We start from the raw sequence: 27615 nt of genomic DNA, 5'->3' as shown, positions 1-27615 counted from the left end.
CCCAAAAAATGTTTCTTAAGCCTATAAATGGCAGCTTTTAATGAATAACAATCTCCAAAGGAGAAACTGTTGGCAGTTTAATTAGTTTAATTTCTGACTAGAACCACAGGAAGAAATAAATTTATCTTGAAGCTATAAAATATGTGTACATGCATTATATAAGCGAAATAAATTTTTTCAATAACATTATGATCTTCTCTATTCCTTTCAAGCTCACAGGAGTGTCTGTCAACATATTGTGTTGCAATGGTGGGAAATAAGTCATGACTGGTTCTCTTTGTGAAACAGAACCTGAGTGGATGGCTGAGAGACAGTGCTGTGATTAAGGGACGCTCAGGCACAAGCTGTCTTCCTTCCTTCCCTCCCTCCCTCCCTCTTCTTCCTTCCTTCTTTCCTTTCTTTCTTTTTCTTTGTGTGTGCTCATGTGTGTGCAGGTGTGTGTGCATGTACAAGTGCATGTGGAGACAAGAAGGCAACCTTGAGTTTTTCAGGCATCATCAATCTTTTTTGAGATAGGGTCTCTATGTGACCTGAAAATCATCATTTAGTCTAGATTGGCTGACCAGAGAATCCCTGGAATCCTCTTGTCTCTTCTTCCCCAGCCTTTGAATTATCCATGCTTGCCAGCATGCATAGATTTTTTTTTAATGTGGTTTCTGGGGATAAAACCCAAGTCCTTGTGCTTGGAAGACACTTTACTGATGGAGCTATTTCCCCAGGCCCAAGCCCTGGCTTTGTAATGTTTGTGGAGTTCCTTCATCTTCCCGTGTCCCCTTACTCAACTGCACAGACATAATTACAGCACTGTTCAGGTTGTGGTTAGGGCCACTGAGTTTTCAATGGACCCACTCTATTCCCAAGTTTCCCTTCTCTCTATGTGTGTGAAGTCTCAGTGTGCAAGAAGCCGATTGTGAAAACTGAACTTATCTTTTAAGATTCAAATTGGATTTGAATAATGAAATGTTGTAGCTGGGACTTATCAGGGACTTTCCATAGATGAACTGTTGAAAGATTTCAATAGAATTATAAAGTATTTAGTCTCTAGTTATTTAAGACATTTGGACTGGAAGAAGAAGAATGGATTAGGTAGTTCTTCAGGCTAAATAAAACCAATGGAAAAATCCAAATGGTCCTGCTCCACCCCATCCTTACTTCAAAATAACAAGGCAAGTTTCACTTTCACTTGACTAAAAGTTGTAAAAATAGTCTCCATAAGCAACATGGACACCTGGTTCCAATATCGCTGGCTGCATTCCTGACCATTCTGTCACCTCTGAGGCATCCCAGGAAAATTTGGACTGAGCCGACATCTGTCTACTTAAGCCAAAAGTAGAGACAGAGAGGAAATTATTGTGATCTTTATGAATGTGTGTATTTAAATTTGGGTAGTTTAGTCATAACCCCTTCCATGATGGTTAAAAGGTTGTAAAAGTTTGTGGAGATTCTAAAGACTGTCTATGTAATAAGAATGAAACTCTGTTGGGAAAAAGTTAAAATACACTTATAAAGGGAAGATGTGTCAGCATTCAACTTTTTTTTAAAATTTTGTTTATTATTATGTATTTATTTGAGAGTGACAGAGAAAGAGGCGTGGAAGGGAGAGAATGGGAGCGCCAGGGCCTCCAGCCTCTGCAAATGAACTCCAGATGCGTGCACCCCCTTGTGCATATGGCTAACGTGGGTCCTGGGGAATCAAGCCTTGAACCAGGGTCCTTAGGCTTCACAGGCAAGCGCTTAACCACTAAGCCATCTCTCCAGCCCATCAGCATTCAACTTATAAACAACAGGTTTAATCAGCTTGAAGGAAATGGGGGCAATTGCAAAATGCAATATTGGCTACAGTCCTGAAAACAGTGTAGGTGTTAAACATCCATTAAAGTTTGACTTTTGCATATAATCAGTTATACAATAAGAGAGCCATGGTCAAGGGTCAACTATTTCTTAATGACTAGAAAATGTGCCTGGCCCTCTTACAATTATTTAAAATATCAGTTAATTATAATAAACCATATTCCCCAGTAATTTTTTTTCTAAAAATATTTCTAAGATTTGGAATTTTCTTAACTGATTACTAGGACTTGAATTTGTCAGTTATGGATGAACTGGCTGATATAGGGCTCTGCCTGGGTTTGGCATGTTATCCACTGCTAGAGTCTGAAGTAGTCAATTAAAATAAAATCCCTGGCCTCTGGCGATCTGTGGCTGGAGACTTATGGGGTGAAGTCTAGGGTACTGACTGCCTAGAGATGGGGGGGGCATACAAAAAAATTGTCTGCAGACCAATTTGCTTAAAATTGGCCCACTCTATTTGCCTTTACCTATGAGTAAATTTTCAGGATTATTTACCAATAAAGTTCAAAGATGATGATCCTTTGCAAACTCTAGTTACTTCCCTTCGAACACATGCTTATTCTGATGTGTTGGCTGTCTAAGTCACTTCACTTAACACTCCTACTTCACAGTAGGCGTTCACAGTGCAGGGAGCCTTTTCTGTCCTCCCTTTCCATGGTTCCATGGTTCCTTGGCCTCTGTTTCCTTAATGATATCAGAAGTCACGCAGGCACAGCCAAGGCTAACAGAAGTGGAGGGCAAGGTGGTAATCATTTTCCTATGCATTTCTCTCTTTTAGCACCATTTCTATACATGTTTCTGGTTTATGGGGCAAAAAGTGCCAGGTAAATGAGAACACATGTACATGGCACATGGTACATACAGGCAGTTTAACCCTTTTGGCATTCCCCTGTGTCATGCTCTTAACTTTTGTGGTGACATCTGCTCCAAGTTTTCAAGCAAGCATGGGTGTGACTCACTGCTTTCTACCTAAGGACTCATTCTCCTGTATTACTAGGTTGGTCTCTTAAGCTTGTTTTAAGATACTTTGAGCCAAGTTCCTTTATAAAGGAATGGCTGGTTACTGGCCAACATTCCACACATTATTGACCATATTTATTTTTCACAATTTAATATCATCAGGGGAACAATGCCAAAAGTACACCAAGCCAGCATTTAGATAGCTTAGAAAACCAAATGCTTTCTATAGATAATTTTTATGTAATATCTGTGCTATAGAGAAATGTCCTATTTCATATAGAACTTCTGATGGCCATTAAAAATTGTCTTTGACACTGTTAAATGCACTCCACTAGAACTTAATAGCATTGTGTTTCTTTGACAGGTAGCTGAGAATTTCATATAACCACACAATGAGTTTAATGAAGAGGTAATTCAGCAGCCAGATCCATACATACAATGAATGAATGAACATTTCCTTGTCTATATCCTCCAGCCTAAAATCTGAAGGAGAAATACTTAGAAGATTGTATTGCATCTTCAAGTACTTTTTCCTTCCCAGAAGCTGTGATCATACCATTATCTTATATATGAAAAATTAATGAATCATCATTTGTATTTCAATGGCTGAAATAAAGAATTTGTCAGAACCTTCCTCTCATATTCTTCTTTCATTTCTTTATCTTATGTCACCAGGGATACAGTTCTAGGGTGTCTTTGACTGTGTAGGTGATGGCAATAGAAGGTTAGCTGTTACAATGATTTAAACATACTTCAGTCCCAAATGCAAAATTAGAAAAGGAAAATTAAGTGTAAATATTACTCTTTTATCTGTTGAAAAAGTCCATACTTCTCCTTGTTGCTTGGAATACACATAGCCTCTGCAGTGGTATTTCTTTAAAAAGAAAAAAAAAAAAGAATTTACTAAAGTAAGAAAAGAATCATCAGCTTTAAGTTCCAATATATATTCCCATTGTTTGTAAGTGTAATTGAGTTATAGTTTCATGATGTAATATGTTTGCAGATTATAAGTGTGAACAATGTTTCTTTGTTCTTTCTTGAACTAAAGACATGTGGTAAAAAGGAAGAACATATATCAGAAAATAAATGTCTTTGTGAAATTATGAAAAGATTTCATATACTTAAGACTGATTTTAGCAGTTTTTTCTTTTGATTACTTAATGAAATAATTGCTCAATTTATCTCTTAAAAACTTTACACTTAATTACTGAGTGGATTAAGTGCAGTTTTATAAATTCTTCCCAAGCTGGTGTATGATGTATATGAGTAAGAGAGGGCAAGGTCAATGTTTAGAGAAGAAAAGGTACACAGATCTGCCTTGCCTGTCCTTAAGGCTTCTGTGAAATCAGTGTGTGATATGGGATGCTAAAGCATTATGTGCCAGGTGGGAATGAACCATCCATTATTCATGCTGATGGAGAAAGCCTAGCTGCATAGCTGTGCAGCAAGAAACCACTAACTGTAGAAACTGTTTACTCAAAAGCTTCTGCCAGATTTTTAAGTACCACTGTGAAGATTGCTCCTTTTACATAAATTATGACTATATATATATAAAAAATGACATACTTGTAAAAAATTTCTTGCTAATATCTAAGCAATTGATGTTTTTGGAAATTTTTCCATTCAACAATGAACAAATATTAAATACTGACATTAGTATTATTAGTATTATGTCAGTTTTCATCATAATTTAAAACAACCTGGTGGCTTAAAACAACAGACAACGTTCCCCACACAGTTTTAGAGGCTATGCATCAAAAATCTAGGTGTTAGCAAGGTTTATTCCTGTAGAGCTCTGTCCCATGCCTTTTTCTTGCCTTCTAGTTGTTGTGGTCACACTTGATATAAGCCTTGGTTTCTATCTGTATTAGGGTCCATAAGCCTTGGCTTCCAGAATCAGCACTTTACTCATTACCCATCATCACCATGTCTTTAACTTATGGATTTCTATGAATACACTTGGCCTTGTGGCAATACGAATCATTGGATTCTGGGCCTAATCTAATCCAGCATGACTTAACCCTAACAACCAATTATGTCTGAAAATACTCTATTTTCAAGTATGATCACATTCTAAGTTGCTACTGTTCAACCAAATACAATATTTTAACTTTGCAAATAAATTATCAGTTTTAAGAAAATCTTCTTAGGGGCTAGAAAGATAGATAAGTGGTTAAAGATGCTTGTTTGCTCCAGGCAAGCCTTTAATCTCAGCACTCGGGAGGCAGAGGTAGGAGGATCGCTGAGAGTTTGAGGTCACCCTGAGACTACGTAGCTAATTTCAGGTCAGCCTGGACCAGAGTGAGACCCTACCTTGAAAAACTGAAAAAAAAAAAAAAAATATATATATATATATATATATATATACATATATATATATATATATATATATATATATATATATATATATGCTTGTTTGCAAAGGCTGAACTCCCCGATCCATACGCAATGCCAGATGTGCAAAATGGTGCATGCATCTGGAGTTTGTTTGCAGTCGCAAGAGGCCCTGGTGCACCAATCTTTCATTAGTTCACTCCCTCTTACCTCATTTCCCTCCCCTATTTCTCTGCTTGTAAATAAACTTAAAAAATCTATTTAAAATACATTTCAATATTCATGTAATTGAGCTAGCAATTAAGTAATTTCATTTAGGTAGTATGTTGTTTTTACTGATTTCTTTTATGCTACTGAATTATAAAATAACTTATTTTCTTAGGCCATATCTGCATAATCTCTGTGTTCCATAGCAAAAAAAGAAAAAAGTGATTCCCATATATTTATTTAATCTTTAATGATACTGGTATACATTTTCAGAGAATACTGATTTTTTGATTATCTAAGAACCACTGTTGATTAAAGTGTTTAACATATTTATTTGAACCTGTTTATAGTAGCTAAAGGAAGAAAAGAGATGTTGGGAATAGGAATACATAACATACGGTACTCATCAAAATTGTTCAAATAAGTACTCTCTCTTGTACTCCCAATATCTCTTACCTAATAACTGGATATTGTGGCCCATGCCTTTAATCCCAGCACTCCAGAGTCTGTGGTAGAAGGACCACTGTGAGTTTGAGGCCAGCTTGAGCTACAGAGTGAGTATCAGGTCCGCCTGGGCTAGAGTGAGAACCTATCTCGAAAAAATGCTCAAATAAATGCACACTACTGCACAGAGGGAGCAGCATGGAGTGAGAACATGCCACTCTGCTACTTACTAGACAGCTCATCACTGGGCCAGCCTGGGGAACCACCTCCCAGCTTCCTCTTCAGTGAATGCAGCGGCAGTTTTTGCATTGATCTCAGAAGACGAATAGGAGCAATAAATATAAAGATGTGTGTAATAGTGCTCAAAATGCATGGTCATGGGAAGACTATAAATACTAACTATTGTTATAAGGAAAAACCACACATATCGATATGTAGCAGTGATATGGGAAAGTATTGAAAGACCTTGGTGGCAGATGACCCAAAATAAATTCAAGAAAATGATTTCTAAGGAACACTAGGTACTTTATTATTTTCATTTTTTTACATTTGAATTTGCAAGTGTCTTCTTGACAGGAATTTCATGCATTTCAATGTAGGCTTTCTTAGGCACTGTAATGATTTATTTTTGTGTTGAATTTGCTCTTAGGAGTGAATTAGACCTGGGAAGTGGAGACAGAGGATCTTAAGGGCTTGGCTGGAAGTTGGAAGAGAGTCAGTCCCCAGACAGTCAGCACGTCTAGTGCCAGAAGGTGCTACATGTGAGACTGGGGGAAAATGGCCAATATCTGTTCAAGCAACTCATGGTCTAACCTACTTAGCAGCAAATAACCTGTTGTGATGTTCACACAAGTGCAATAGTGGCACACAGCCATGGTGGGGAACCAACTGCTATTGATTCTGCTAACTGATCCCCTCAGTGGTACGGACCCATAGCTGGAGGTGGGAGATAAGTCAGAACCATATCCAAACATAAGCTGGCTCTCCATTATCAAGCTACCATCAATTGTGGGCTACAAGAGGGCCTACACCTATTAAATTCCCTATAAAAAAGTAAGTGTTATCTCATTTGTCCTGGTGCTAACATACTCTCCATTGGAGAATCTGCTTCTCTTTTTCAGATAGATGTAGATCCTAAGGAGAGAGTCACCCCATCATACCTCAAAAGGGCCAAAAGGGCCCTGGCTGAAACTAAGAAAAATTGGCAAAACAAGCAAGGGTGCTTTTTTCCTGGTGAACTGGGTACCAGCACAAGGGTGAAGGAGATCAAATAGAGAAAAATCAACTCCTACCAAATCAGAGATCCAGAGACTCAGAGACCCCCAACACCTCATCACTGAAGTCAACCAAAAATGAACCCAACATGGCTCAGGGAAATTTTGTGGAACAAAGGGTGGAAAGAGTGTCAGAGCCACATGTTGGGTCATGATATGCAGAGACATTTATCCTACCCATAACTGTGGGCTAACTCCAGAATGCATGACCCATATACCTCAACAAGGAGGGGCCAAGGGAAGGGGGTATGTCACAGATGAGCCTAATAATGGTACCAAACTGACTGTTTTTGCTGAATACAAAACTAATTATTAAAAAAAAATTTTTAAAGCAGCCTGAGTATAATGAGATCTTGTCTTGAGAAAACTAAGCAAACAAAACAAAAAAGTGTTGGTATCATTTTGATCCATGTGGGCTTGCATGGTTACCCCTGTAAGGTCCTCTAACATTGGTCATGATAACTGTCTGGATCTTCCCTCTGATAAGTCATACTGGTTCAATCAAAATATGGTATTCATCTTGAACACATGTCTACTATACTTTTCTGTCTCTAATCTCTTACTTGGGCCAGCCATCCTTCCGTGGACATCAGATGTGACAGACAAAAACATACCACCCAGAGCTGGTGATTCAGATGTTGATGGTATTTTTCTCTAGCCCCCACAAAGCTGGAATGGACAATGGATGGTGGTTAAAAACTTTCTATGACTAGAACTCCAACACTGGCTGCAGGAAATGGTTTTTCTGTTTGTTTGAATCAGCTGTACTAAAGAAGGGTTCACAGGTGATAAATAGAATGGAGAAGTGAATTTGGGTAATCTCTACAGGAAATTAAGGCCCTGCAAGCCTGCAGTTATAGATTGCAGCTGTAATCCACCATGAGTATGTAAGTGTGGTTTAGTCTAGCTGGGGCTGGTTCTGTTCTTCCTTAGAAAGTGATAGAACAAATACTTTATAGCTACAGTTTAACAATGTTCTCAGCCTTAAAAAGGTATACACTTCATTCTTCTCCCACATGTGTATATTTACCTACATTTTCTTCTATCATGTCTGTCACCTGCCAAGTGAGTTTCACAGTTACTGCAAAGGGAGGAATAGGAATAAATTTTCATAAAATTAAACTGATGGAAACTTTTCTCTTAAGTCTTAATTAGGAAAGCTATTAAGCAGCATGTCCTAGGGAGCCTGGCAAATTCTACAGGGTGAAGAGCTCCACAGCTTCCCTGGTATAGTGTGTTGGGAGCTATGAACCAAACCTCGGCCATGTTAACAGAAACTGCCATATAGCAAGTTAAGTTTCTACTTCCTCACCTAATATTCAACTACCAGAAACAAAGACTGCCATATACCAAGTTGAGTTTCTACTTCCTCACCTAATATTCAACTACCAGAAACAATGGGATCATACACCTGGCTAAACACTCCCTCATCCTGCCAGTAGCTGATGAAGAAACAAAGGCATTGTGGTTTAACCAGTAACTCTGTGATCTTTGCCCTAACTACATCCCATTCCCCCTACAACTCCTTGCCCTGACCATGTCCCCTTCCCCCTACAATCCTATATAAACCTACATGGAAAAAATAAAATCTTGAGGCCTCGACAGACACCTAGCATGGTCTCCTTCTTGTGTCTGTTTGCCTTTTCCCACCCAGGTTAATTTCTCCTCTAGTCCTTGTTCAACTTCCCACTGGCCGGGGCAAGTGGTGCCCAATGTGGGGCCCGAGGTACGAAGTGTGACCTGGGCGTCACTCGAGTGGATGGCCATCCTCGTCATTGGATCACCACCCCACCAGGGTGAGTGAAGATCAGCATAGATCACTACAGGCAATACACCTGTAATACAGATATGCTCCATGGTCATCACAGATAAAACCTCCTGTGATACAGATCTGCTAAGGTAAGACAAACGACGCAGACTTCTAGGCAAACCATTTAAAGTCTATGTATTCAGATTCGCAAGATACAAGAACTGTGGGTTTTCTTTTTGTACTTCTTTTCCTCCTTTTACTTTTGGTTGGTGCCATCGCGTGGAATTGCAACATAGCGACAGGGCAACTGAAGCCTCTTGGCCAGGGCTACCCTCTGGCATTGGCTGAAGGCCCCTAGCTCCCTGTGCAAATCCCGACAGCCTGTTTGAGCGTTGGCAAAGACCTCCTATTTAGCCTCTCTTCCTACCAACCAACCTGGTTACACAGCAGCCAGTAAATGCTCTTAGAGAAACTGCCAGTTCTTAAAATTGCGGACAGGCTCATGTCAAGTTTACTGGGGAATCCACTGTGCTGGTTCTGTGACTGGGAATGTTGCCCTTTGGTCTTGCCATTTCTCCTCTTTCCTTTTCTATCATGGGACAGACCCTAAGTAAGCACAAATTGTTGAAGGGCTTAAAACTTCTCTCAAGGCACAAGGAACACAGGTTAAGAAAAAAGATTTAGCAAAGAGTAAAAAGGAGCTAATTGCCATAGTAAAAGATGTTTTAAAAACACAAGGAATTGAGATTGATTCAAGTGCATTTTGATTTTATCAGGAGGATATGTTCTTTTTATGTGTGTGTATGTGTTTACATGTGCTCATTGTGCTTGCTAGTCGTGTCATGTTTGTGACTGTTTGTGACTAAAGAGATAAGACAGATGCAAGTGACATTCCTTTCTCTTCTAGAGAACCATTTCAAGGAAATCAAAAACCTAAGCATAGAAGTTAAAAAGGAAAAATTAAATGTCTTTTACAGGAGTGAGTTTGCCAGATATTTGTTCTAGGTCAACTTCACCTTACATAGAGGATTATTGAAAACAACAAAAACTTCCTCTAAAGAGGTAGCTTACAATTTGTGAGATATTTTTAAAAAGATTGTAATGTCCTGTTACTTAAAAGAAGGAGGCAACTGATCTGACTTCTAAGCCAGCCTGCCTCAAGATAACAACACAATTTTCCTTAGTTACTTCTAATAAAATAATTTCCAAGTGTTTTATTTGTATTAATGACATAAAATTGTGTTAAGACTACTTTCTTGTTAGTTATAGGATTAATCAATTTGGTGTAATTTTTTAACAGCCTTATAAGAAAGATAATTAATCGCTTCTCGGCCTTTTGGCTAAGATCAAGTGTAGTATCTGTTCTTATCAGTTTAATATATGTTACATCCTCTATCTGAGGACAATATGTTAAATAGATTTTTGGAGCTCAGAGTTGGAATAGGAGCTTGCTCCATCCACTCCACCCATCGACCTGGTATTGCAGTACCTCTAGGAATGGAGCACCCCCTCGGGGGAATAAAAAAAAAAGATAATTAATGATGGGGTAAGATAAATTGATTAAAGGAACTGGGAAGGAATTTTTCAATGATTACTTGATAAAAATGCCTTTTGAGTGGTACTTAGATCAGAATGTTAAAGTATATAAATAAAGGTGTACAGATGTAAAAAAAAAATAAGAAATTTTCAGAGTAAACCTAAACACATGCTTAAAGTTAAAGGTTTTAAAACTGTTTACAAACTTTAAGAAAAAAAAAACTAATTTTCAGGCTAAAATATGTTGGAATAGCTTGCTTAAGTTTTATCAAATTTAAGTCATGAGTAAAACATAAAATTGTTTTATGTTAATAAAAATTTCTGTGGTACATAAAATCAATAGCTAACAAGTTTCAGCCAAAATCATTGGTTGTCAAGTAATGTTTTTTTCTTTCAAAAAATTTACCAAGGGCTGTTTTGGCTCAAACAAGACAAGATTCTACTCTATTGTATGTAAAGTAACTGTCTCAATTTTGGCACCATGATAACATTTCATTAGATTTGGTTAACTTACATTCAAAAATTCTAGCTATACAGAACAATCATCTTGATTTTGATGCTACTAAGGCTGCTAATGATTTATCTACTACAATTAAGTCTGTGTTGCCTGGTTGGGACTCTCTAAGTTCCTTTATATGCAGCTTTACAACTGTTGGAGTTTGCCTTCTGCTTCTCTTATGCCTATTGCCTCTTTTTGTCAAGTGTTTAATAAAGTCTATTGTAAATGTTCGCACAGAGGTATGGACTATACACTATAGGACATGTCCTTGGCTCTCTCAGATTTTATCCTAGATCTCCCTGAATTTTGTCTGGCTGGTGGCCAGAGATGGATAAGAAGGGAGAAGGAGAATCTAAAACAGAGAAACCTGCTGGGTCAAAAAGCACTGAGGATAAGGTAATCACCATTGTGATGGGCTAAGCAAACAATGGTACTTTACGACTTTTAAAATGATAGGTTTATCTAAACAGGTGGTCAGAGGCCAGAGGACCTGCAGTGGAGTGTTTCTGGGATGCCCTTAAAATGGAGATTGCTCCAGGACCTTAGAAAACTTAATAAGGCCATGGTACCTATGGGACCCTACAACCAGGCCTCCCCACTCCAGTAGCAATTCCTGCAGGATAATTTGCCTCATTCTCATATTCACATTAGGACCATTTTTTATCAACAAGCTCATTCGCTTCATCCAATGACAGATTGACAGTATCATTTCCAAGCCCATCCAAATCCACTATCATCAATTGGACTTGATTGATCAGGGCCTCGATGTGCCAGGTGACTCCCCTTTCTATCCTGGTTGCCATCAGTACCAGGACCTCTACTTCTACTTATCTTAGCCCTCTCACTCACCTGCTATTATAATTAAAATCATGTCTTTTGTATGTTAACAGATTAAAGCCATTAAGATGCAGCCTTTAAAGGTCCATTATCACAGACTGGAGCTGGCAGATTGAGGTGTTGCCACTGAAGATCTACCACCTGCAGCTGTCACTCTCCCTTGATCTTACATGCTGTACTTATTTACTATACTGCTGTCCTCTACACCTTGGCTATCGCTGCAGTCTACCTGTCTTGGCCAAATAGCTACTCCTCCTTTAGGAGCTGCATAGGATTCAGACCTATACATATCAGCTCACAATAAAGTGAATGTGTTATGGGAACCAACATGGGTGTGAGGCAAAGCACTGCAAAGGAAGGTCCCTTTCTGACTTCCTCTGGATTCCCTGAGAGGTATACCTGGCTTTCATGGAGATTGGTACCATAACTGTTATCACTAAGGCTATGCCTCACTCTCCAGCCACATAGGCCCTGCCTCCCCTCCCCAAAAGTTACCAAGGACCAAAGATTGTGGGAAAAAAACATCCCCATGAGAGGAGTTGGGTACCTACTCCCCCAGTTGGTTAATGCCCACCAAGGCAAAGCCGGCCTCCACCTCTTTTCGCATAAAGAAGGGAGGAGATGTTGGGAGCTATGAACCAAACCTTGGCCATGTTAACAGAAACCGCCATATACAAGTTAAGTTTCTACTTCCTCACCTAATATTCAACTACCAGAAACAAAGACTGCCAATATTCAACTACCAGAAACAGTGGGATCATACACCTGGCTAAACACTCCCTCATCCTGCTGGTAGCTGATGAAGAAACAAAGGCATTGTGGTTTAAACAGTAACTCTGTGATATTTGCCCTAACTACATCCCATTCCCCCTACAACTCCTTGCCCTGACCATGTCCCCTTCCCCCTATAACCCTATATAAACCTACATGGAAAAATCACAACAGATTCCAGAGAAATTCAAAAAATCATAGGGACATACTATAAAAGCATATACTCCACAAAGTATGAAAATCTGAAAGAAATGGATTTCCTTGATCTATATGACCTACCTAAATTAAATCAAAATGAGATTAATCACTTAAATAGACCTATAACAAACATGGATATCCGAACAGTTATCAATAATCTCCCAACTAAAAAAAGTCCAGGCCCGGATGGATTCACTGCTGAAATTTACCAGACTTTTAAGAAAGAGATAACACCATTGCTTCTTAAGCTTTTCCAGGAAATAGAAAAAGAAGGAATTCTACCAAACTCCTTCTATGAGGCCAGCATCACCCTGATACCAAAACCAGGCAAAGACTGAACAAAAAAAGAAAATTACAGACCAATCTCCCTCATGAACATAGATGCAAAATTTCTCAACAAAATATTGGCAAACAGAATACAAGAGTATATCAAAAAGATCATTCACCCTGACCAAGTAGGCTTTATCCCAGAGATGCAGGGATGGTTCAACATACGCAAATCTATAAATGTAATACATTACATAAACGGGTTGAAGGACAAAAATCACATGATCATCTCATTAGACGCAGAGAAAGCATTTGACAAAATCCAACATCCCTTCATGATAAAAGTCCTACAGAGGCTGGGAATAGAAGGAACATATCTCAATATAATAAAGGCTATTTATGACAAGCCTACAGCCAACATATTACTAAATGGGGGAAAACTGGAAGCTTTTCCTCTAAAATCAGGAACAAGACAAGGGTGTCCACTGTCCCCACTTTTATTTAATATAGTTTTGGAAGTCTTAGCCATAGCAATAAGGCAAGAGACACACATAAAAGGGATACAAATTGGAAAGGAAGAGCTCAAGTTATCATTATTTGCAGATGACATGATTCTATACATAAGGGACCCTAAAGACTCTACCAGCAAACTGTTAGAGCTGATCAAAACCTACAGCCATGTAGCAGGATACAAAATAAATACCCAAAAATCTGTAGCCTTCATATATGCTAACAACAAACACACAGAGGATGAAATCAGAGAATCACTCCCATTCACAATTGCATCAAAAAAAATAAAGTACCTTGGAATAAACCTAACCAAGGAAGTAAAGAATCTCTACAATGAGAACTTTAAAACTCTCAAGCGAGAAATTGCAGAAGACACCAGAAAGTGGAGAAGCATCCCTTGTCCCTGGATTGGAAGAATCAATATCGTGAAAATGGCAATCTTACCTAAAGCAATCTACACATTTAATACAATCCCTATCAAAATTCCAAAGGCTTTCTTCATGGAAATAGAAAAAACAATCCAAAAATTCATTTGGAATCACAAAAAACCTCGAATATCTAAAATAATACTGAGCAACAAAAAAGAGGCTGGTGGTATCACCATACCTGATTTTAACCTATACTACAGAGCCATAGTAACAAAAACAGCGTGGTACTGGCACAAAAACAGACATGTAGATCAGTGGAACAGAATAGAGGAGCCAGATGTAAGCCCAAGTAGCTACAGCCACCTGATATTCGATAAAAATGCCAAAAATACTCATTGGAGAAGAGACAGCCTCTTCAGCAAATGGTGTTTTGAAAACTGGATAAATATCTGCAGAAGGATGAAAATAGATTCTTCTCTCTCGCCATGCAAAAGAATTAAGTCCAAATGGATTAAAGACCTTAACATCAGACCTGAAACTCTGAAACTGCTAGAGGAAAAAGTAGGGGAAACCCTTCAACATATTAGTCTTGGCAAAAACTTTCTGAATACAACCCCAATTGCTTAGGCAATAAAACCACAGATTAACCACTGGTACCTAATGAAATTACAAAGATTTTGCACCGCAAAGGACACAGTGAAAAAAGCAAAGAGGCAACCTACAGAATGGGAAAAAATCTTCGCCAGCTATATATCTGATAGAGGATTAATATCTAGGATATACAAAGAACTCAAAAAGTTAAATAATAAGGAATCAAACAAGCCAATCAAAAAATGGACTATGGAGCTAAATAGAGAGTGCTCAAAGGAAGAAATACGAATGGCATATAAGCATCTTAAAAAATGTTCTATGTCACTAGTCATCAGGGAAATGCAGATTAAAACTACATTGAGATTCCATCTCACTCCTGTCAGATTGGCCACCATCATGAAAACAAATGATCATAAATGTTGGCGGGGATGTGGAAAAAAAGGAACCCTTCTACACTGCTGGTGGGAATGCAATCTGGTCCAGTCATTGTGGAAAACAGTGTGGAGGTTCCTAAAACAGCTAGAGATTGATCTACCATATGACCCAGCTATAGCACTCCTAGGCATATATCCAAAGGACTCATCTCATTTCCTTAGAAGTACATGCTCAACCATGTTTATTGCTGCTCAATTTATAATAGCTGGGAAATGGAACCAGCCTAGATGTCCCTCAACAGATGAGTGGATAATGAAGATGTGGCACATTTATACAATGGAGTTCTACTCAGCAGTAAAGAAAAATGAAGTTATGAAATTTGCAGAAAAATGGATGGACCTGGAAAGTATTATGCTAAGTGAGGTAACCCAGGCCCAGAAAGCCAAGTGCCACATGTTCTCTCTTATATGTGGATCCTAGCTACAGATGATTGGGCTTCTGCATGAGAATGAAAATACTTAATAGCAGAGGCCAGTAAGTTAAAAAGGAGACATAAAGGGAAGAGAAAGGAAGGGAGGAGGGTACTTAATAGGTTGATATTGTATATATGTAAGTACAATGATTGTGATGGGGAGGTAATATGATGGAGAATGGAATTTCAAAGCGGAAAGCATGGAGGGTGGGGAGGGAGGGAATTACCATGGGATTTTTTTTAATAATCATGGAAAATGCTAATAAAAACATTAAAAAAAAAGAAAAATAAAATCTCGAGGCCTCAACAAACACCAAGCATGGTCTCCTTCTTGTGTCTGTTTGCCTTTTCCCACCCAGATTAGCTTCTCCTTGAGTCCTTGTTCAACTCCCTGCTGGCTGGGGCACAGTAAAGTCGGGATATACTAGGTTAAACTACATTAAGCTAAAACTACTAGGGTAGCCACATAATTTATTGTTAATCTGGGAGACAAAGATCAATACTGACAATGAGGTCCAGACAAAGAATAAACAAAAGGTAAATTAGGAATGTCCCAGGTATGAACTGAAATTCCCAGAAAAAAGCCACACCTATATTAAAGATTCTTAAGATTGAATGACTATTGGATAGTTTTGCAATGTTGCATATCCAGAGCTGATTTATTTTGGCCTATCTTTATCCTACTTAAAAAATAATAATTTTTAAGCAGAAAGATGAGAGAGAGATAAAGAGAGAGAGAATAACAGAGCCTCTTGCCATTATGAACAAACTCTAGATACATAAACAAATTTGTGCATCTGGATTTATGTGGGTACTGGGGAACTGAACCCTGCCTTTTAGGCTTTCCAAGCAAGTGTTTTTAACTGCTGAGCCATCTCTCCAGGCCTCTTAATCCTACTTAATAGCTATCCATTGCCCAATTGTGCCTGCTCTAACATCTTTATAACTCTGAACAGAAACCTTTACAATGTGTTGACATAATAGCCCACTAGCTTCCACTATCTCAAAAGTTAAGAATGTCATTAGCATCAAAAACTGATAGAAGATATTTTGCTGTTTGTCTCTAACCTACCTATCTGATGTTTCCATCAATGTATTTGAAAATTACCTTGATTTATGACCTTCTCTTGTTTGGTAACTCTAAAAACTTTATGAAATTGATTCTTCATTGAAACATGGTGTTTGGGGTAACCTGCATCTGTGTTCCCAAGCTATGGCCACTCATATTTGTTTCCAGAATAAATTCTTATTCTTTTTGAGGTGAGAGCTGTATTTTGCATAATCACAAGCAAATATGGATCTATGACTTTCTGACTTGTTGTGTGTTTTCTTAGAACTTTTAAGATGATAATAAATGTTTGCTTAGGAAAGAAATAATACATAACATGTCCTCTAAATGTGTGTAGAACATGATGAGAGCCTGGATTGAACTATATGAACATTGCTTTTAAGTGCCTTATGAGATAGAATAGTTCTTCACACTCACCCTCCTTCACATTTGAAAGGCAACTATCTCAGAGCCAAAAGAAGGCACTATCATTTGTATATAAATTTGAATGCTTATAGATGATGTTATACTCCTTAATGAGGACTATAATTGTACAATATAAATCCTTGGAATTAAAGATTTGAAGGATGGTTGAGATCCCATAACATTTTAATAATGTTCTACTCCCCCAGGAGGAAATTAGATCTATTCCCAAAGACCATTTAGAACAGTGTGCCCATTTTGCCCGTGTTTTCAACATGGCGACTTTTGATTCTGAGAGTCTTTAATGGTTGTTTCAAGAAAATGGTTACTGTGAGCCCTATCAATTTATGGACACAAAAGCATTTAAGTGAAGATTCCATGGCTGCTAGAAGTATCCCTTTTATAATTCTACAAAGTGTTTGAAACTTTACAAAATGATAATGGGGGTTTAATGGTTCTCTTCACCCTCAAGGAAAACTGGTTTCTAGCATATTAGAGATGTAGAGACTTGGCTGTCAGAGAAGATAAAGAACGAAATTGACCCTCGGTTCTCTGGCTGTAATCATCTAGTGGATAATAGGATATTATTTCTTAGCATGTTTCCATCGATTTTCAAAGGGGCCCAAACTCACTGATTAAAGCTTAGCAGGGAGAAAGAAAAGGGAAAGACTCTCTACTTCAAGGGTGAATAAAATAGGTGACTATAACTCAAAATAATTTTAATAGTGTTTCAAATAATGGAACATTATCAATAGACTTCTGTTGTTTACTGTACTTAGAGCATTGGTCTGTTCCAAGACAGGTACAGGAAGGTCAACAGAGGGTAAGAGGCAGGGGGATGTGAAAAGTATATGTGTTTGGGAAAAGTAGGATTTATGGGGAAAGCTGAATCTGCCCTGGAAGAGCAGCGGGAACATTATTAAGTTGGACTTTGCTAAGTGAATACCTAGCTCATAGTAATTAGTGGTTCCTCAGTATTTTGCCAGTTCTAACACACTTGAAAAAAGGAATACAGAGATAAATGGATAAATTAGAATAACTTCCCTTGGTGGGTGAAATAATAAAACTGAGAACTGTGCTTATCCTTTTTCCCTTGAGTAAACTGTCAACATTTAGATTCTTTAGAATTTTAGATAATTACATTTTCTTCACCTTTCTTACTTGACTGAGAATCAAATGATGTAGTTCACAGATATTATTACTTTTTAAGATATTATCAATGGTTTTCTTTCCCAACTTGTTTCTCATTGAGCAAGTAAGCAGAAATCTCTGTACAGATGAAGCTGCTCACAGAGATCCCAGCTAAACATGCAGAGGCTGCAGCAGCGTCGCACAAATCAGTTTTACTGAACTTCTCTGTGTGCTGTAGATTAACCTGGGCAGATTTCATGGCACACCTGTGTCAGTACCTTTCTCCAAGAAATTAAGACTTAGTCAGGTAAGATCAGGACTGGTATGACTTTGTAACTCCACAGATTACTCTTATTGGAAAGGCAGACTATAAAGAAATAGATGCTTCATTGATGTTTCTGAAATTTTATGCAGTGGTTTGATTCAGATGTCCCCCATAAACTTAAGTGTTCTGAATGCTAAGTTCCCAGCTGATGAAGATGTGGGAATTACTACCTCCTGGAGGCTGTGTATTGTTGGGGGGGCAGGCTTACAGCCAGCATCCATTTGCCAGTGTCTGGAACAATCTTGTGTTGCTATTGTCCACTTTATATTGGCCAGGGATTGATGTTCACACTCTGCTCATATGTTCATTTTCCCTGCAATCATTGAGTTTCACCTCCAGTCTGTAAGGCAAGATAAACCTTTTTTTCCCACAAGCTGATCTTGGTTGGGCAATTTCTGCCCGCAATGTGAACCTGACTGCAACAGTACTGTTGGTACCGAGGAGTGGTGTCATTTGCTGCTAGACACCTAACTGTGTGGCTTTGGCCTTTTGGAGTGGATTTTTAGGAGGGTTGTGTATGAATTTGAAACCTTGTCCTAAGAGACCCCTTGCAGTTCTGTAAGTACAGCTGGATGGACTACTCTGGTCAGAGTTGCAAGACCTGAATCCAGTAAGAACTATGGACAACAATGTTTGGCTTATAAGGATGAAAAGGAGTTTTGTCTGGACTAGGCTAGAAGCAGTTTGTGTGAGAGGCTTGCTGTTATGTTCATGTCCTGAGACCTTGTGCCAGGTTGCAGTGCATAGAAATGGACTGGTGTGTGCAGAGGGATATGGCATAGAAAGAAATCTTTGGGCCACAACTGCTGCCTGTTCAACTGCAACTGTATGAAAGATTACAACCATTGAGATTTGGCCAACTGAACTGTATTGAGACAACAGGAAAAGCGTCTTTTGAAGAGGCTTGAAGGTTGAAGGAGTCTCCTGTTCTTCAAAGTCTGCTTTATTCCTCCCTGGATTAACAAATTGGCACCCTACTAGGTACTGTGGAGTATAAGAAATGCAAGAAAGAGAGTCATTGAATTTGCAACATGGCTTGTGTTTTGGAAATGGCCATGGGCAGTGTGAAGCAGGTTTGCTAGATGCCTGCATGAAGACCTAATGGAGCTGTGAGGATGAACCATGGATGGCAGTTGAGACCCAGTGGAGATGCCAGGATGAAGAGATAGGTGCTAAGGAAAGCTGCTGGCTCTGGATGAAGTTTTCCAGGACTGTGAGTAGCCTAGCTGGAAGGGCAGATTTGGAACTCCAGAGACTTGTTCCTGGGTAGAATTATGGAGATTTGTCATTGATAAGAGTTGTTGGAATTGGAACTACAGAGTTTGATGTTTGCCCTGTTTTCAATCTTGTATTTGTTGAATATTTCTTTGGTATGCCCATTGCTATCTTTTGTAGTGTGAATGTTTATTTTGTGCTATTATAGGGTATTGGGGGGACTTTTTGGTATTAGGGTTCAGTTAAAACACCTTCATAGCTTATGTCAATCAGTATTTGAATTAAAAAACTTTTTAAATGTTTGCTACTTTAGGAATGAATTAAGCTATGCAAATTATAAATAAGACACATTATTTTAAGGTCCAAGATAGATAGAGTCTAATATGGATGTTTTTCAATATAAGCAATCAAATGAAATCAATGAAAGGAGACTGAGATAAACATGTTCTCTCTCTCTGTCTCTTTCTCATACACACATACACATATGTTCATTCATTCCTACTTTCCAGAAATGAGTTACTTTTGAAAACCCCACGTATTGAGAATGAACTTGAAGTTCAAAAAGAAATGAAGTAAAAATGCACATGGCAGCAATTCCCCAATCCTTTCAGAAAGGGACTATGCTGTGGCTCTGAATGCTCCAGGAATGCCCAGGATGGTAGCCAGCTCAGTGTAATGGGGCTGCATTAAACAGTAGGAAAAATGACAAAAATGATGTTACTTCATTTACCAGGGTACTTAAAAATTTGCTGGCACTAAGTGAAATATGATATGGGAAAGTTTCCTACAGCAGAAAACTGGGTATGGGAGCTGTACTATTTGAGGTGGCAATCCAGATTTTTTTTTATGTTAAAAGTATCATCTTTGGCAAAGTTGTCTGAGAATGAGAGAAAAGAAGGGGAGAAGAAGAATAGAAAGGGAAGAATGAGGGTCTTGTACAATCTTTAAAACACCTTATATGCTAAGAATGAGAAGGGCTAAGCAAATTATTGCATATTTGATTTAGGAATGTTATGTAAGCTAAAAAAGTTCAGAAAAATGTGTGTGTGTGTGTGTGTGTGTGTGTGTGTGTGTGTGTGTCATACTCTATGTAGAGTAGGTTCATAATAAATCACAGTTGTCATAGAAAAAATCAAGCCAATTATTCCTTGAACAAATATGTACTGAGAGCACATTGCTCAGACACTAATTAGCAATTTACCTTATATACATACATCTTCAAATACATCTAACAAGGAAGAATTTTTCCAATCATTCATTACAATATTCTTAAAACCTAAAATAGTTTTAGATCTCAATAAATTGAAATTAGACTCAATTTTCTGACACTATATAAGATATTTTCTAATTATTTTTAATCTTACTTAAAATATTTTATTCTAGACATAATATCTGTATATTCATTTCTATTTATAATTCAAAGGCATTGATACCACCATTCAAGTATTTAATGGAGTATTCTCATTCTAGAGGATATTAACTAATGGGTAAACAAATGGTACTAATCAGAAATCCAGACTCCTGATCTATTTCAGATTGTTACTGTATGATTTTTCACTAAAGGCTTCATCAATTCCTATTAGGAATATTTGGTGATCATTTCTCATTGGTTTAATGAGGGAAAATTCAACTATGTTGGTCAGGTAGACATAGTTTGCAAACACATGTAAACTTGCCTGAATGTAACATGTGCATCTGGAAAACCCAGGAGACTAACACCTCTGGATCTCTAACTCAGAGTTCATCGTCTGCTTCTGCTGGAAGCATCTTCACCTTTCAGAATATTGTTAACAGCCTTTCTCTGAGTGGAATCATCCAAGAAAACTCATTGAGGTGACTGAAAGACAGCTAGCTTTCCTGATTCTCATGGAAAGTAGAAACCAGCCTGAGTTTTGCTGTTACTGCTGTAGATCCAATGGAAAAGAATAGTGGGGGAGGAGTTCTGGTTCTGGCAGCTTACCAACATCCACCTAAAATACCCTGTGAGGACCAGGTCAGGCTGTAACAGACAGCTAATTATCGTGAACCTCCCTTAAAAATTAGGAGTCTAAGGCTTAGTGAACAAAGCAATTTATCAAGGCTTCACCAAACCTAGTTAGATGCTGGGGAGATGGATCAGTGGGCAAAGTGTTACTGTGCATGCATGAGTGTCTGAGTTTAATTTCCAGTACCCACATAAATGCCCAGCATGATAGTACATGTCTGTGACCCTAGTGCTGGAGAAGGTAGGAACAGGAGAATTCTTTCTCTGCTGTTTTGTTTTGTTCTGTTTTTCAAGGCAAGGTCTCACTCTAGCCAGGCTGACCTGGAATTCATTGTGTAATCTCAGGTGGGCCTCAAACTCACAGTGATCCTCCTTCCTCTGCCTCCCAAGTGCTGGGATTAAAGGTGTGCACCATCACACCCAACTGAGAATTCTTGTATGTTGCTGGCCAGCTGGTCTAGCTGAGTTGGTGAACTCCAGATTCAGGGAGAGAGCCTGACACAGAAAAGTAATATGGAGAGCAACTCCTGAAGAGCACATTGTTACTCAGGACTATGCCTGTATGTAGATAGTGTGCACATGTTCCTACACACACACAAACACACATTATACATACACACACATATATGTATATATGCCTAAAAAGAAAAAAAAAACTAATTAGATGAGAGGTAGGATGGAAATATGACCATCATTTTAATATCTATTTCTTTGCATTTAAGGCAGGTGGGAAAATAGGACATCAGGGCTGGAGAGATGACTCAGCAGTTAAAGGTGCTTGCTTACAAAGACTGATGACCCAGGTTCAATGCCCTGAACCCACGTAAAGCCAGATGCACAAAGTAGCACATGTACCTGGTTTGTTTGCAGTGGCAGGATGCTGTGGTATGCCAATTCCTTCTCTCTCTCTCTCTCTCTCTCTCTCTCTCTCTCTCTCTCTCTCTCTCTCTCTCTCTCTCTCTCTCTCTCTATATATATATATATATATATATATATATATATATATATATATATAATCTGCTTAAAAACACATAAATATATATTTTTAAATGTGTAGATTGCTTTAGGTAAAATTGCCATTTTCACAATATTGATTCTTCCAATCCAGGAACAAGGGATGCTTCTCCACTTTCTGGTGTCTTCTGCAATTTCTCGCTTGAGTGTTTTAAAGTTCTCATTGTAGAGATTCTTTACTTCCTTGGTTAGGTTTATTACAAGGTACTTTATTTTTTTTGGTGCAATTGTGAATGGGAGTGATTCTCTGATTTCATCCTCTGTGTGTTTGTTGTTAGCATATATGAAGGCTACTGATTTCTGTGTATTTATTTTGTATCCTGCTACATGGCTGTAGGTTTTGATCAGCTCTAAAAGTTTGCTGGTAGAGTCTTTAGGGTCTGTGGTGGTTTGATTCAGGTGTCCCCCATAAACTTAGGTGTTGCGAATGCTAGCTCCCCAGCTGATGGATATTTGGGAATTAATGCCTCCTGGAGGGAGTGTATTGTTGGGGGCAGGCTTATGGGCTTTATAGCCAGTTTCCCCATGCCAGTGTTTGGCACACCCTCCTGTTGCTGTGGTCCATCTTCTGTTGGCCAGGGGGTGATGTCCACCCTCTGCTCATGCCATCGTTTTCCCCTGCCATCGTGGAGCTTCCCCTCGAGCCTGTAAGCCAAAATAAATCTCTTTTTCCCAGAAGCTACTCTTTTTGGGTGATTTCTACCAGCAATGCAAACCGGACTGCAACAGTAAAGTGGTACCGAGGAGTGGGATTGCTGCTAGACACCTGACTGTGGCTTTGGCCTTTTGGAGCTGGTTTTCAAGAGGAATGTGGAAAGAGTTGAAACCTTCGCCTAAGAGATGCCTTGCAGTGCTGTAAGTACAGCTTAATGGACTATTCTGGTCTGAGCTCTAAGACCTGAATGCAGTAAGAACTATGGACTGTGAGGTTTGGCTTATGAGGGTGAGAAAGAGCTATGCCTGGACTGGGCTAGCAGTTTGTGTGAGAAGCTTGCTCTTATGCCCATGTTCTGAGAAGTTGTGCAGGGTTGCTTTGTGTAGAAATGAACTGGTATGTGCAGAGGGATATGGCACAGAAAGAAAAATCTTTGGGTGAACTGTTGCCCGTTCAGCTGCAACTGAGAGATTACAACCTTTGAGACTGGGCTAGCTGACCTGTGCTGGGGCAACAAAAAGAATGTCGACTCTTTTGAAGGGGCCTGAGTGCTCAAGGAGTCCTGTTCTTCAAAGTCTGCTTTATTCCCCCCTGGATTAACAAATTGGCACCCTACCTGGTATTGTGGAGTATGAGAAAATGCTGGAAAGAGGGTCATTGAGTTTGCAACACGGCCTTGTGTTTTGGAAATGGCCATGGGCAGTGTGAAGCAGGTTTGCTGGTTGCCTGCATAGAGACCCCATGGGGCCATGAGGATGAACCGTGGCTTGCAGTGAAGACCCAGTGGAGATGCCGGGACCATGAGATGGCTGCCAAGGAGCTGCCGGCCCTGATGAAGTTTCCCAGGACTGTGAGTAGCCTAGCTGGAGGGGCGGAACTGGAATGCCAGAGACTTGTTGCTGGTTAGAATTATCGGACTTGAAGACTTGTCACTGGCTAGAGTTGCTGGACTTGAAGCTACAGAGTTTGATGTTTGCTCTGGTTGTTTTAAATCGTGTATTGGTTGAATGTTTCTTTGCTATGCCCAATGCCATCTATTGCAGTGTGAATATTTATTCTGTGCCATTCTGGGTTTTTTGAGGTTATATTTTGGTATTATGGCTCAGTTAAAAGATCTTGAACTATGGGGATGTATGAACATCATTGAGATTGATTAAAAACTATGGGGACTTTTAAAATGAGATGAATGCATTGCATTTTACATCATGTATGATTATCAGTTTATGGGGGCCAGGGGCGGAATGTGGTGGTTTGATTCAGGTGTCCCCCATAAACTTAGGTGTTGCGAATGCTAGCTCCCCAGCTGATGGATGTTTGGGAATTAATGCCTCCTGGAGGGAGTGTATTGTTGGGGGCAGGCTTATGGGCTTTATAGCCAGTTTCCCCATGCCAGTGTTTGGCACACCCTCCTGTTGCTGTGGTCCATCTTCTGTTGGCCAGGGGGTGATGTCCACCCTCTGCTCATGCCATCGTTTTCCCCTGCCATCGTGGAGCTTCCCCTCGAGCCTGTAAGCCAAAATAAATCTCTTTTTCCCAGAAGCTACTCTTATTGGGTGATTTCTACCAGCAATGCAAACCGGACTGCAACAGGGTCCCTTATGTATAGAATCATGTCATCTGCAAATAATGATAACTTGATCTCTTCCTTTCCAATTTGTATCCCTTTTATGTGTGACTCTTGCCTTATTGCTATGGCTAAGACTTCCAAAACTATATTAAAAAAAAGTGGGGACGGCGGACACCCTTGTCTTGTTCCTGATTTTAGTGGAAAAGATTCTAGTTTTTCCCCATTTAGAAATATGTTGGCTGTAGGCTTGTTATAAATAGCCTTTATTATATTGAGATATGTTCCTTCTATTCCCAGTCTCTGTAGTACTTTTATCATGAAGGGATGTTGGATTTTGTCAAATGCTTTTTCTGCATCTAATGAGATGATCATGTGATTTTTGTCCTTCAACCCATTTATATAATGTACTACATTTATAGATTTGCATATGTTGAACCATCCCTGCATCTCTGGGATAAAGCCTACTTGGTCAGGGTGAATGATCTTTTTGATATACTCTATTTTAATTTTGTTGTTTATTTTTAGTTACTTATTTGAAAGTGACAGAGAGAGAAAGAGGCAGATAGAGAGAGAGAGAATGGACGCACCAGGGCTTCCAGCCACTGCAAACAAACTCCAGACGCATGCGCCCCCTTATGCATCTGGCTAACGTGGGTCCTGGGGAATGGAGCCTCGAACTGGGGTCCTTAGGCATCACAGGCAAGCACTTAACCACTAAGCCATCTCTCCAGCCCTTGATATACTCTTGTACTCTGTTTGCCAATATTTTGTTGAGAATTTTTGCATCTATGTTCATGAGGGAGTTTGGTCTGTAATTTTCTTTTTTTGTTCTATCTTTGCCTGGTTTTGGTATCAGGGTGATGCTGGCCTCATAGAAGGAGTTTGGTAGAATTCCTTCTTTTTCTATTTCCTGGAAAAGCTTAAGAAGCAATGGTGTTAGCTCTTCCTTAAAGGTCTGGTAAAATTCAGCAGTGAATCCATCTAGGCCTGGGCTTTTTTTTAATCCTTCATCTATTCTACTGGTGAGATTTTCTACAGAATTTTTTATTTCATTAACTGTGTTCTTCATTGCTAGTAATTCTGACTGGTTTTTCTTTATTATTTCTATTTCCTTATTTATGTCTTGTATTGCCTTCTTTATTTCATTAAATTGGTGTCCTGAGTCCTTTTTGATTCCTTTAATTTCCTCTTCGATTTCCTCTTTGATTTCTTCTTTGATTCTTTTGATTTTTTCTTTGACCTCTTTGAACATATTTACAATCATTCTTTTGAAATCTTTCTCACGCATTTCCTCTAACTCATTCTCACTGGAGGTCATTTCTGATGCATTAATACTTTTAGGTGGATTTATATCGCCTTGCTTTTTAGTGTTTCTTGTGTTATAATGTATATATTTTTGCATCCTGGATTAAGTTAATGCTTGGATTTTCTAGCTAGCTGTGTATTCTTAGCTGTATCAATTGATTTGATGTTATATATTTTCAGGGTAGGAGCTTAAGGTGTTAGGTGTAGCTCTTAAGACTCTCAGAGTATCTACAAAGGTATTCCTAGGGGTTGAATTTCCCTGCTATGGGATTATTCAAGTAGGCTGAGTGGAATAAAATACAAGTAGATTCTAAAATTTAACTAAACTCTGTACACATTCAATCAAAAACAGCCCCAAGTATGTATGCAAGAGTAGTTATTATAACAACCAGATCCTCTATCAACAAAGAGGTTAAGATTTCTGGTCTATTGAAGGTGGCAAGTCAGCTTGTGACTAAGTGAGACCCTTCCCTGGTGCTATCCCAGTTACGTTGGATGATTTTGGTCTCCGTCAAGTTGCTGCCTGGGTCGTCGGGCTCCTGTTCTGATTTCTGGAGCTGGGCACTGGCTTTTCCTGCACAGCAAACTGAGCCTGGCAAGTGTGGCCCTGCAGATCAGCACCCCAACTGCTGGAACTGCCGCTGCTAAAGCTGCAGCTGCTGGGTCTGTAACTGCTGCTGCTGAAGCTGCTGCTGCTGGGCCCACCGCTGCTGCCGCCGCCGCTGCTGCTGCTGTAGCTGCCACTACTGGAGCCACCGCTGCTGATGAAGCTGCTGATGCTGGGTCCACTCACTGCTGCTGCTGCCACTGAAGCTGCTGCAGCCACTGAAGCTGCTGCAGCTGGGTCTGCCGCTGCTGCCGCTACTGGATCTGCTGCTGCTGGGGCTGCTGTTACTGGTGCTGGAGCCACTGATGTTGTTGCTGGACTCTGCTCCTGCTTGGGTCCCGCTGTCTGCTCAAGTTGGCAGGGCCAGGTCCCAGGACCGCTGCTCTGTTTGCTGAAGCTGGGCACAGGCGGTGGGGGAGGGGAGGGAGCTGCAGCTGCTCTGGTTCTCTAGCTGTTCCACACGTTCTTCTACCTCGTGGTCTGCTCCTCCATTGCTCACTGCCACTCTCCCTTCACGTTTCCTGAGTTGTGGAGAGCGCCGGTGTGAGTGGAAGCTCCCGCACCTGGCTTTTCCTGCCCCTGGAGCCGAGCTTGGCGGCTTTCTGGTGCACTGCCACTGCAGTTGGCGGAGTTGCCGGAGCCGCTTTTGCTGGCCTGTGTAGGCTCTGGATGCTCTGCATCTCTTCCACTTCTCCACTGCCACTTCAATTTCCTATACACCTCCCTTTTTAGTAAAAGTGTGTATTTTGCTGAGTTTTTTTGGTCTTTTTCCCCCCTAGGTTGCTTTGGTGTGGTACCTAAGCTGCCATCTTAACCAGAAGGCCTATTTTTTTTTTAAAGAGAAAATAGGGGCTGGAGAGATGGTTTAGTGGTTAAGGTGCTTTACTGAAAAGACTAAGGACCCAGATTCAATTTTCCAAGACCCACCTAAGACAGATGCAGATAGTGGCACATGCATCTGGAGTTCATTTGCAGTGGCTACAGGTTCTGCTATGACTGTTCTCCACCCCACCCCATAATAAATACATAAATATAAATAAAATATTTTTTCAACAGAAAATAGGATACCAAATCATATTACATTAACCAAGAAAAAG

At 39.5% G+C, this 27615-nt stretch overlaps 1 non-coding gene across 1 annotated transcript; it reads left to right on the top strand.

Annotated features, from left to right (window-relative positions):
- Positions 1-10140: 10140 nt before the first annotated feature.
- Positions 10141-10331, top strand: LOC123453499. Its single transcript, XR_006632873.1, has one exon. It is a non-coding gene; the product is annotated as a U2 spliceosomal RNA (small nuclear RNA).
- Positions 10332-27615: the final 17284 nt, after the last annotated feature.

The sequence above is a fragment of the Jaculus jaculus genome, chromosome 11 (assembly GCF_020740685.1).
Source record: "Jaculus jaculus isolate mJacJac1 chromosome 11, mJacJac1.mat.Y.cur, whole genome shotgun sequence".
Classification (NCBI taxonomy): domain Eukaryota; kingdom Metazoa; phylum Chordata; class Mammalia; order Rodentia; family Dipodidae; genus Jaculus; species Jaculus jaculus.
The sequence above is the reverse complement of the archived record's forward strand: the minus strand, read 5'-3'. Positions and strand labels throughout refer to the sequence as shown.